Raw genomic sequence first — 12,442 nt, 5'->3', positions numbered from 1 at the left:
TGGAAATATTAACAACCTTCAACTGGAGCCCAAACAAGAATCTCTGGTTGGAGTTTCTCCATGCCCTCATTTAAAGACAGCAGCTCCTCACATACCTGACGGTGTCCTAATTTATCTCAAATCCAAAAGTTTCCACGCTCTCCTCCTCCTACCTCCAACACTTGGAGATCAACTGGTGCCTCACCGGGTTTTATCATTAATAAATGCCACCCCTGTTGCTTATCACAACTGTAATTATTAACAGCAATTATGATGAAGTCTCTGTTTTGTACAACTTGCTGGATGCACGCCTTATCATTGTTCTTGCTGATATCCGTAACCCGCAATTTTCAGTGCAGGGAGGATGTGAACAGGACAGACAGGACAGCTCATTGTTATAAAGTGGAAATCAAGTAGTTTTTCAGGTGTGTGTGTGTGGGTGGGGGAGGGGGGGCTGTTCTGAAGGTTTGCAGCAGTGGTCCGTACGCTTCAGGGGTGGAAATAGTTTGTGAGCTGCAGGAGCCAAAACTGTTTGAGGAAAAACTGCTGAATGTAAGTATTATATTTCCAACATGTATTCCTCACACGTGGGATTAGACACTCTGGTACTCTGATAATCATGTCTGCAAGAAAGTTAGAACATTACAATTTAGAATTCATGAGCAGTAGTGAAAGAAGTGATGAGATTCTTCACTTTACTAGAGTTCCCACTATAACAATGTGTAAATAATGGAATATTATTATATATGACATTAGTAGATCATTATTAGTGAAGCATCAGTGTGTGGGCAGCATGTTATTGTTGTTCCAGCTGGAGGTGGAGCTACTTTGACCTACATTATAAACAGTTTTACTGTTTGTAAACTGAACGCAGATCTGAAGTGTTGTGAGATGGCTATACTCTTTGTATTTTAAAAAGTTAAATTATCCATTGTTTCAAATCTTCATTTTATAAGTGCAATATGTCCTCCTCAAATATAGTGAAGTTAAAATTTAAAGTATCACAAAATGAAAATACTCAAGTACAAGTACTTAAATAATCGTACTACAATACTTGAGTCAATGAACTCAGCTACTCTTCATCGCTGTTCATGAGTCACCAGCACCAATCAGTACCAACCAAACTGACAAGAAGGAGCAGGTTTGTGTGTGTGTGTGTGTGTGTGTGTGTGTGTGTGTGTGTGTGTGTGTGTGTGTGTGTGTGTGTGTGTGTGTGTGTGTGTGTGTGTGTGTGTGTGTGTGTGTGTGTGGTGGGGGGGGGGGTGGGGGTGGGGGTTGCCTCTCACTGGTTTAATTGCATTCAGCAGGAATGCAAACATTCGAGGAAAGTGTGTGAATGACCTTATCGAAATGTCTGCTCAGAATTAAGTGGCAGTGATGTCGACTGTTTGTAGAGGCTCAAACTCAGTTCAGGCACAGTTCGTGGGAAAGGTGAGAGTGTTTGTGTGAACCCACATACATGAATACATCCTTTTGTAAAAATCTATGTTTTATATATTTTATTTTAATCAACATGTTTTAAACCAGCAGCGATGGTGTGACATTTTGAATGCTGTCCTGCGCACTCTTGGGTTAACCCTCGTGTTGTCCTTGGGTCAAAATGACCTGTAGCTGTGTTCAACCAAGTTCTATTTTATTTCTATGTTTTCATATTTTTTGGGATCATTGGTGACAAGGATGCTGTGAGGGTTTCTTTAAACAAAAAAAATCCCCAAAAACATAAAAATATAGAAATAAAATAGAACTTGGTTGAACACAGCTGCGGGTCATTTTGACCCAAGGACAACACGAGGGTTAAACTGTGTGTCTGCGATCGGGTAGTTTCGGCCCCCCCTTGCTTTGTCACACAATGCTGAGCGATAAGCGACAGCGCAATAATTTATATCTGATTAATGTTGCAGCAATAGTCTGATAATTGCATCAAGGTCAAACACTTTCCATTTGGTTGAAATTTATTTCCATTAATAACAGAGGCTGAAGAGCAGAATGATGAATTCATGGCTGCGTGGGTGTGTTGTGTTCATGTACTGTATGGAAAGAGTTTTGGGACAACATTTTAACAAGTAAACAATACTCACATACAAAAGAGACAATCTCCAGTTTTAATTATGATTTTCAGTATTATTTCTTGTGCAAAAACTTTGAGGAATGCATTATGTGTCATGTTTTTCTGCTCAGTCATTCAATGCAATCTATTGGCTAATCAGCTACGGCAGTAATCAAGCAATAATTCAAAAGCTAAGGATTAGGATATCATTAACCAACTACACCAGTTCAACAGGTACAGGTTAAAAAAAACAAAACTGTTTACAACCACTACAACCACAGCATAATATTGCAGTTATACTGTGTGTGGGATATTTTCTTAGAAATACTGCGAGTGACCGCTCGCAGCTCGGTGGAGTGGCAGCAACATATCCAGTTCTCCTCATTTTAGTTAATTGCTAACATCAGCATGCTAAAAAACAATTCGTATAATATTGAATTGCAATGATAACATTTTCTAATTCATACTATACATAGAGTAGAACTGAGACTGATGGGAATATCCATTAATGTGTGTTTACCTTCTGGTAAAAGAAAAGACAAAAAGCACTAAACTGATATCATACTGTAGATATCTGTATCTGATATTACATGATAACCCACACAGTCATCGCTGAGATATTTCAGAACCGAAGTTGATAAAAACTGACTGATTATACCAAGAAGTAAAAAGATGTAGAGACATGATTTGATGCAGTCTAAATAATCCTGATAAGCTGAAGTCCACTAAGAAAGAATTTCACAAACCTGTGTGGGTAGTTTTGATTCGCTACTCAGCGTTTTATGACCCATCACCTCTGAAATATGTTTGATTTTCTGATAGTCTCATGCAACCAGAAACATTCAGCTGTTCTATTTGAACTGGTTGAAAAGTAACGATGCATTGTATAATTCTCTGTGTATTCACCAGCTCTGACTTTTTGAATGCAACACGAGAAACACCATAAAAAGTGAAGCTATTTCTTATCAAGATAATTTGGACCTGATGGAAAAACATGAAAAAGCAATGTGATAACTGCAGTGTGAACTTTATAACATATGTGATTCTACCTGTGAGTCCTATCTGGTTTTTTTTTATCAGACAGAAGATAATGTGCTTTTCTAACCTGATAACAAAAAGTACAACAGTGTCAGTACGTAAATGTCTTTTGCTGCAACCTCACCAAAAGAGAACATAATTAATGCTTAATACGTTTGTTTCTTCAAAACTTCGCAAAATTCTAGAGAACAAAAATATTTTGCACACAGTGTGCTAGACTGTCCTGCAGGCGGGAACAGAGTGTAGAGAGACAGATAGGGGATGATGTGCATTCAGACAGAAGTAGGATGGTAAAATCTGATTGATGTTGCAACACTGTGGAGGTCTCTGTTCTAAAATTATGGCTATAAGACTGAGGGAAATGTACACTTTCTTTCAGACACCTCTGAAGGGAAGAGACTGACTACTATGTAAAAGTCAAAATAAGGCTTTTCACCAACTGCAGTCCAAGAGGAAAAGTAGAGAGGAAAAACACAAACTATAGAAACAAATATCTGACAACCCCAAAGCTTTCTAATCATGGCATTTCCACGGTGTGCCGAGGAGCGAAGAGTAATACAGTGAACATCTTTATTGTCACCCTAATGCGTTCAAGGCTTGTGGCCTTCATCATAAAGGTTCTCTTCACACTATAAGAGGAGTTCTTATCTCTTCAGATTACACATTTCTAACAGAAAACACACATTTCAAACTGGGGTACGGAGTTAGACACATACCAGCAGCTAAAACTCAGTGTCTGCTGCATTGGTTTTAACAATGTTTGGGTCTCCCAACTTTATACATAGAAAGGAATAACCAAACCACTGGAGTACCCTTCAAAAATCAGTCCAAGAACTGAGTTGTGGATTTAATTTAACCAAATTCACTTGTGAAGCTTTCACTCTATAATTTGTTCTGTATCATATCATACAACTAATATTATTTATTAACAAATACACAAACTGTTGTGGAGTATTGGTGTATTCTCTGTCACAATAAATTAAGACAATAACTTATCTTTAACTAGCTCATAAAATGTTTTTGAAGTAAATATTCTTTGAATTTTGAATTAAATGCTGCAATAGAGCTGCTTGCAACATTCATGACATTCTTTTCTTTCCTTTTCTCTCATTTCTACTGGGATTCTCCTTGAAAATGGACATCTTATTTAACTAAGAACAATCAGGCAACATCAGTGAATTTACTCGTTACCACATTACGTTACAAGTATAAATAAATACTTTTATATATGTCTCCTGCTAGAGTTTCTAAATTAGCAGGTTAATTCAGTTTGCATTCACACTACATAGTGATGTCTCAACAGGATTTTAGTTTGAAGGTGTAAATTTTGGTGCATATTCTTGCTTTGACTGACATTTTCCCAAGTTGACATTTTGACTTAGTGTGAAAAGCGCAGGTATTAATAATAATATTAATATCTCTGTTTGATTGAAGTGTCCCAGTAAACCATGACAGTGTTACAGTGAGTCAGCATGCATAATATCAGGACCCTGGAATTCAAACATTATCCATTTTCTCATTTTCATGTGTGCATGTCAAAACATCTTCTGTAAAACAATAGGATTGACACTTTTGTTTCCACTCTGTCCTGATAGTACCACAGAAGATAATTCAGAATTATCAAGGTCAGGTGGAAAAACATCACGAGAACCATAAAGCTCAACCTTATCAGATCTATGAAGAAGCGTTTGCAACACTTGTTGCTACACTGTAATATGTTATCTGTTCGGGATTTTGATTTGACAGATAAAAAGTTGTGACAGATGTCACATTCAAGATGCTCAACACTGAAGTTAAGGTGAGTTACAAATGTTTATATTTCACTGTCTGAAAACTGGATTTGACGAAGGAGTGCGATCAGGAAATCCATTAAAAAAAAAGCTCCTTTCAGTACTTTAAAAAAAAAAGTTTACATATAGCCGACACTATCAGCAACCACAGCTTCACACATGAAAGGTTTTTTTTTATGACACAGGCTTTAAACTCATTATGGACTATATGTAGTGACGACCACAGGTGGAGATAAAGCAGGTATAAAACAAAACTATGTACATATTAAAGATTCATCCTGCAAACATAACTGATACAATCAAAGATGAAAGACAATGGACTGATAATGGATCTCAACAGTGGATTTTTCCCAACTAACAATTCTGCATAACTCACTGCAGTTTCTCAGTAACAATTATTAAGTTAATACTTCATAATGTTTTCAACCAAACCCCCCTGATCCAACAGATTTACAGCCACATGAGGATGCGGAGAAAGTTTAAATCCTGAACAATTAAAATGTCACCGACGGATGCAGACTGGTCACTCAACTGGAGATCGGCCTCCAAGCGTCTATTGTTGCTCTGATAAGTTGTTCCTCTCCACTTTATAGCTTTCCCAACTCGCTAGAAACTGCTGAAGTATGTTACAGCAAAAAGTCCATTCACCAAGTCACCACAGACTGCTGTGGTGCACATTTATGGTGTGTTTTCCTGGAGTCGGTGTCAGAGGTCAGAGCACTCTACCGTTAGCGGAACAATGTTGACACTGGACCCTCAGAACTTTCCACCCAGGAATGACTGACAACGAGTGGTACAAAGTTTACAGGTTCACAGGGGTCCTCAAGAATCGATAGTAAAGTAATACAAAGTTCACTGTGGCTTTAAACATGACTGTAAGGTTATGTTGAAATTCCCATCCTAAGATAAAACCATGTTCAGACTAAAGCTATACAATTAGAAGCTCATGTTGTGGGAACAAAGTTCAAACTTACACAAACTAAAAAGATATTGTAGAATCTTCAAGTAATCCTAAAACATTTCTTTAATGAAGCAACACAACAAGAAAAATATGGAGTAAATGTTTAATCAGCAAGACACAGTCTTCCAAACAATTGAAATGGATATTTAACCATCTCAGTGTTCCCAGTGCTCCCTTTAAATTTCTCTTTGAGTAGCTTTAACATTTTGTTATGTAATTTTGATAAAACTGTTAAAGGTCTCTAGTTTCTGAATAATAAGGAAGGAAACTTTTAAGGAAATAACTCGTAAACTTGCAGTATAACCAATTTAGTCAGTTTAATAAAACTTACCATGCAAAATTTATAAATTCATTATAGGCAAGCATACAATTCAGCAAATACAAGTCTTCCAATACTATAATAATACAATAATACATTGGACATGTCCCGATCATGTTTTTTAGCTCCCAAGTTTTATTTTATTTCTATATTTTTGGGGATTTTTTTGTTTTGTTTAAAGAAACCCTCACAGCATCCTTGCCACCAATGATCCCAAAAAAATATAAAAATATAGAAATAAAATAGAACTTGGTTGAACACAGCTACGGGTCATTTTGACCCAAGGACAACACGAGGGTTAAATGCATTTAGTGGAACTGAGTTGATTAAAATGTTCCAAGTTCCTTGAAGGAAAGTTCCTGTGATATAAACGCTACTTTTTTTTCTCTAAAATGTGCCTGAAAGCAGCCAAGAAAGAAAACCTTGAGGTATTGTTTTGATTTACTTTGGTCCTTTCCCCTTTGAGGACTGTTTTATTATCTCCACTTGGACATGATACATGTTGAGCTCATACAACCGGGCAATTTGCTGTCATTTGCATTTACCTGCTTACAGAGAGGTTGTACACACCTGGCACTAACATGCATCCATGATCTGACAAGTGGTCAGCTAGAAGTACAGGTGTGAATGCACCCAGGACACACAGAGGATCCGGTCTGCTCAGACCACATTTTAAGGTGGTCAGGGTCACATAGGGCCACATTCTTTGAGCAGTGTGAACGCAAATGTGTTCTGACCACATGGAAGGAGCACCTATTCAATGATGCGTCTGAATAAGCAGAAATACTGAATGCTCTGTACCACGTTCCTGTGTTTGTGTTCGCGTCCACACCGGACAGTTTGCACAGTTCATTTATCCACCGCAGCGCAGAGCCTGACCCTCCAGAACCCGCTGGAATAAAAAAATAATCTGAGCCTCAACCACTGTGATCAAGTCAGGCTTGACAGTTCATCTTGTGAATTATGAACTCTGGTGTTCAGAGGTTTACAAACGTGAAATACGTCATTAATGTTGAATAGACGGAGTATAAAAATTAGGCCGCGTCGAGCAAGGATGTCTTATTTTGTTTAATGCCTGTTGCTTTGACTCGGGAGCTGCATTTCTACACGTGTTCACATGTTTATTTACGTGTATATTTACATAATGCACGTGTTGAATTGCACAGAGTAAGATCTATTAATGTTAAGATAAGATCTTAACTCTACTACTGCATGTTGTACTTTATCCAAAATAAAGATAAGGAATTTAATTTATTGCAGAAAAATACAACATGCGGCCTGGACAGCAACTGTTGAAACACGCAACACATCAAAACATAATTCCTGCCATTTATCACTTTATAGTTTTAAGTAGCCCCATCATGATTGGGGCCAAAGATCAGCACATCTACCAGGGAAAATGAAATGTTACAGAAATTGGGAAATGAGAATATTTTGAGGAGGCAAAAAGACAGATAGAAGAACCTGTAACAACAATAACAACAATGTTCGTCTAATTCAAGAGCAGGAAATGATGTTTTTGCAGCCACACATAAAGCCTTCAGAAATACCGTATCTCAGACTTTGATATCACACTTGACCAAAGATTACTTCATGTGATCTGAACTCTTAAGCAGTTCAATCAGTGTTGTTGCAGTTCCTTCTGTTAACCAGCAGGCGGCTGTTAAATGATAGGAAATTGTTCCAAAATGCTGAACACTGGAAAACTGCAACACTTTTTTTTTTTTTTAAATCAGAGGTTGCACAGTTGCAGGTACATTTTACTACGTCACACATTCTTCAGTTCCCCAATGAAAGTCAATTGAATTAATTAAATTGTAGCAATATAAACTTTCCTTTTGTCTGCTGTAACCATCCATCCATCCATTATCTATACCCGTGTTATCCTGAACAGGGTCATGAGGGGGCGGAGCCTATCCCAACTCACTTAGGGCAAAGGCAGGGTACACCCTGGACAGATTGCCAGTCCATCACAGGGCCATATAGCGACAGACAGAAACAAAGACCATTCACACCTAAGGGCAATTTCTGGAACCACCAATTAACTTGAGATGCATGTTTTTGGATGGTGGGAGGAAGCCGGAGTACCTGGAGAGAACCCACGCAGGCACAGGGAGAACATGCAAACTCCGCACAGAAAGGCCCAGGACCGGATTTGAACCCAGAACCTTTTTGCTATGAGGCGACAATGCTAACCATTGCACCACTGTGCCGCCTCAGGAGTTGGGATGCTCAACTGAATTTATCCAGCATTTTACACCCGGACCATAACAGTAACGACCGAGTGGTCTACAGTAGAGCCTATGACACAAGCAATTGTCCTTAAGTAAGTACTCTAACTGGCAGAAGGGGGAGACAAAAATCTACATGTGGTAACCTTTGGGACTGAAAGCTGAAACCAACACTAAAATGCCAAAAATTGCAATGTAATTTTTTTTTTTAGGTTGCCTCCAATCTTCATACATGTTAAAACTCCCGACCTTACAGCAGAAATAAACATGGGAGATAAACTGGCTGACCCTAAATAACAGGAAGTGACGGGGTTTGTGGGAAATAGGTTCTTATCATGAGTAGAAAAAGTATTTAGATACTTGACTTTAGTAAAAGCACTAATACAGCAATGTAAAAATACTCCATAAAAAGAAACTGCCTAACCTGCTGTTATGTGGGTGCAGTGGTGACACAATGTTTCACTACGTGCTCTTGAAGGTGATGCAGGAATGCTGTTGCACAAGTCGGCCAGATTTGGAGCACCCCTGCCAAGAGCCTCAGGAGGATATAAGCCCAACCCAGCTCGCTGCTCCCTCTCTCTCCTCACCTGGACCCATCCCTGTCGGTGTTCACACGTTTCTTCTTCTGTTTGATTTTTCCTTTCTTTTCTTTTCTACAATACATTTTCTAATCCGCTATCATTGCTGTGTCCATTCACATTTTTGTCATGACCCAAGAGCCGGGTTACAACACTAGTCCTGCATGAAAAATCTTATTTAACTAAACATACAGAAGTGTTACTTGCAAAATGTAGTTCAAGTTTTAAAGTAAAATAACTGATTTGGTCCCTCTGAGTGACTATATATGTCACTCATGTGTATATATATATATATATATATATATATATATATATATATATATGACATGATTAGATTATTAATACTGAAGCATCAGTGTGTGAGCAGAATGTTAGTGTTGCAGCTGCTGCAGGTTGACCTAGTTTGAACTCCACAGTTTTATAAATAGGGGACACTAGATACATCTGAGGGCTCATGAGGTGATTATTGAGAGTAAAGAAAACAAACAAAAGTTTTCATCCACATATCTGATTTCAGTTTTTGTACTTTTTCTCTGATCTTTGACTTTTGGTGAGATATTGACTCATTTGAACATTTATCAAAATAAAATCACCTGAGAAGTTTAGAGAGAAAAATCTTTGTTTAGTGAAGCTGTTAAAAACTCAGACATTTGAAATGTGACCATTTTAATACACACTGCTTTTGTAAAACATCAGAAGATATAAAAGTTGGAAAGATTTATTTTTAACTTTGAGCCCAGGTTTTTTTTCATGTCATGGACATGGAGGGCAGTGATCTTAGTGGTTTCTCTGTATTGCTCCAGTTCAGAAGCATGGTCGTCTGTGCTGAAGACATTAACTGTTGATATCAGTGTGGTTCACAGCTGTCATTAGTACCATGATAATAACAATGTTGAAGATTATTTAAAAACTGGTCATCGATGTTCTTCAAACTGACAAGCAGTGTATATCGTCACCGCTAGAGGGCGATAAATAACCATCAATGAATAGTCCAATTCCCCAGCATTGACCTGGCAACAGGTACTTTTCCATCTCACTGTCTCTCCCGTTTTTTTTTAGGTCCTACTTTCTATCCTCCACCTCATCCAAAACCGGGCGCAAATCAATTCAATTCAATTTTCAATTCAATTTCATTTATATAGCGCCAAATCACAACACAGGTTATTTCATGGCACTTAACACATTAAAGTCCTTACAGCGAGATTTGACAATATTATACAGAGAAACACAACAATTCAACAATTCTAACATAAAAGCTAGGAGGGGAAAAAAAACTCCTCTTTAAAAGAGAAAAACCTCCAACAGAGGGAAGAAAAACTCCCTCTTAACAGGAGGAAACCTCCGACAGAACCAGGATCAGAGGTGGGCGGCCATCTGCCTCGACTGGTTGGGGTGAGAGGAGAGCAGAGAGAGAAAAGGACAACATAGAGATAGAAGAGAAGAACTGCTGGTGGAGACGACAAGCGCAGAGCCGAGACATGCAGCTCCATGACGGGACATCTGCAAAAGAAAGAAGAGAAACTACACAAGCGAAGGAACTGAATGGAGACAACAGACAATAAGAAAAAACTATGGGAGAGAAGAAGATGGTGAGGTATGAGTCAGTTAAAGAGTAGGAGGAAAGAAAAGAAGCTCAGCATGTAACGAAGTCCTCCAGCAGCCTCGGCCTATAACAGCATAACTAAAGGTTGGTTCAGGTCTACCTGAGCCAGCCCTAACTATAGGCTTTATCAAAAAGGAACGTTTTGAGTCTAATCTTAAAGCTAGAGAGGGTTTCTGCCCCTCGAACACAAACTGGGAGCTGGTTCCACAGGGGAGGAGCCTGAAAACTGAAGCTCCGCCTCCGATTCTACTTCTGTAAACTCTAGGAACCACAAGTAGACCAGCGTACTGAGAGAGAAGTGCTCTGCCAGGATTATATGGTTCTATAAGATCTCTAAGATATGATGGAGCCTGGTCATGTAGAGATTTGTAAGTCATCAAGAGAATTTTAAATTCTATTCTTGATTTAACAGGAAGCCAGTGAAGAGAAGATAAAACTGGAGAAATATGATCTCTCTTGTTGAATCCCGTCAGTACTCTTGTTGCAGCATTTTGGATCAGCTGCAGGTTTTTAATGAGTAATTTGGACATCCTAACAACAAGGAATTACAATAATCTAGTCTAGAAGTAACAAACGCATGAATGAGTTTTTCTGCATCACGCTGAGGAAGGATTTTCCTGATTTTATTAATATTACGTAGATGAAAGAAGGCAGTTCTGGAGATTTGCTTTATCTGGTGTCTGAAGGACAAATCCTCATCAAAGATGACTCTAATTGTATATTGTATGTATATTATATATATAGATATATACTGTACCGTATGTATATATATATATATATATATATATGTTGACTGTGTTTATTGGTTTGTTGTATATAATATATATAGATATTTAATGTACTGTATATATACTGTATGTACTGTGCATTTTATATTTTATATTTATATTTTTTATTTTATTGCTTTTCTATTATATTATTCTATTCTATTATTATTTTATTCTATTGTTTCTATTATTGCTCCTGTATGTATGCTGCTGTGGCGAAAAAATTTCCCCTCGGGGATTAATAAAGTATATACCTACCTACCTACCTAAGGTTCCTCACAGTTTTGGCCAGGCCGGGACAACGTCATCTAGAGTAACTAAGTGATTACAGAAAGAGTTTCTGAGGTGTTTAGGACCAAGTACAATAACTTCTGTTTTGTCTGAATTCAGAAGCAGGAAGTTTTTGGTCATCCAGGCCTTTATGTCTTTTAGACAGGCTTCAAGTTTTCCTAACTGATTAGTTTCATCTGGTTTTATAGAAAGATATAGCTGAGTGTCATCTGCATAACAATGGAAGTGTGTGCAGTGCTTCCTGATGACATCTCCTAATGGAAGCATGTACAAAGTAAAAAGTATTGGACCTAACACTGAGCCTTGTGGAACTCCATAACTAACTCTTGTTTGTCTGGAAGATTCATTGTTGACATGGACAAACTGGAATCTATCTGATAAGTAGGATTTGAACCAGTCTAATGCAGTTCCTTTAATCCTGGTAACGTCTTCTAATCTCTATAATAAGATCGTATGATCAATCGTATCAAAAGCACCACTGAGGTCCAGAAGAACAAGTACAGAGACGAGTCCATTATCTGAGGCTAATAAAAGATCGTTAGTAACTTTCACCAGAGCTGTTTCTGTGCTATGATGAACTCTAAAGACTGAACATCTTCAAACAGATCATTCCTTTGTAAATGATCACAAAGTTGATTTGCAACAACTTTTTCAAGGATTTTAGAAATAAACAGCAGGTTGGAAATTGGTCTGTAGTTTCCTAAAACAGCTGATCAAGAGTCGGCTTTTTAAGTAAAGGTTAAATTACAGCCACTTTAAAAGCCTGCGGTACATAGCCGGTTACAATAGATAGGTTGATCTGATCTAATATGGAAGTATTCATTAAAGGGAAGACTTC

Source organism: Brachyistius frenatus, unplaced genomic scaffold (genome assembly GCF_029030835.1).
Source record: "Brachyistius frenatus isolate BFR_SWC_R1_liver_20210118 unplaced genomic scaffold, ASM2903083v1 Contig_116, whole genome shotgun sequence".
In the NCBI taxonomy this organism is placed as follows: domain Eukaryota; kingdom Metazoa; phylum Chordata; class Actinopteri; family Embiotocidae; genus Brachyistius; species Brachyistius frenatus.
The sequence above is the reverse complement of the archived record's forward strand: the minus strand, read 5'-3'. Positions refer to the sequence as shown.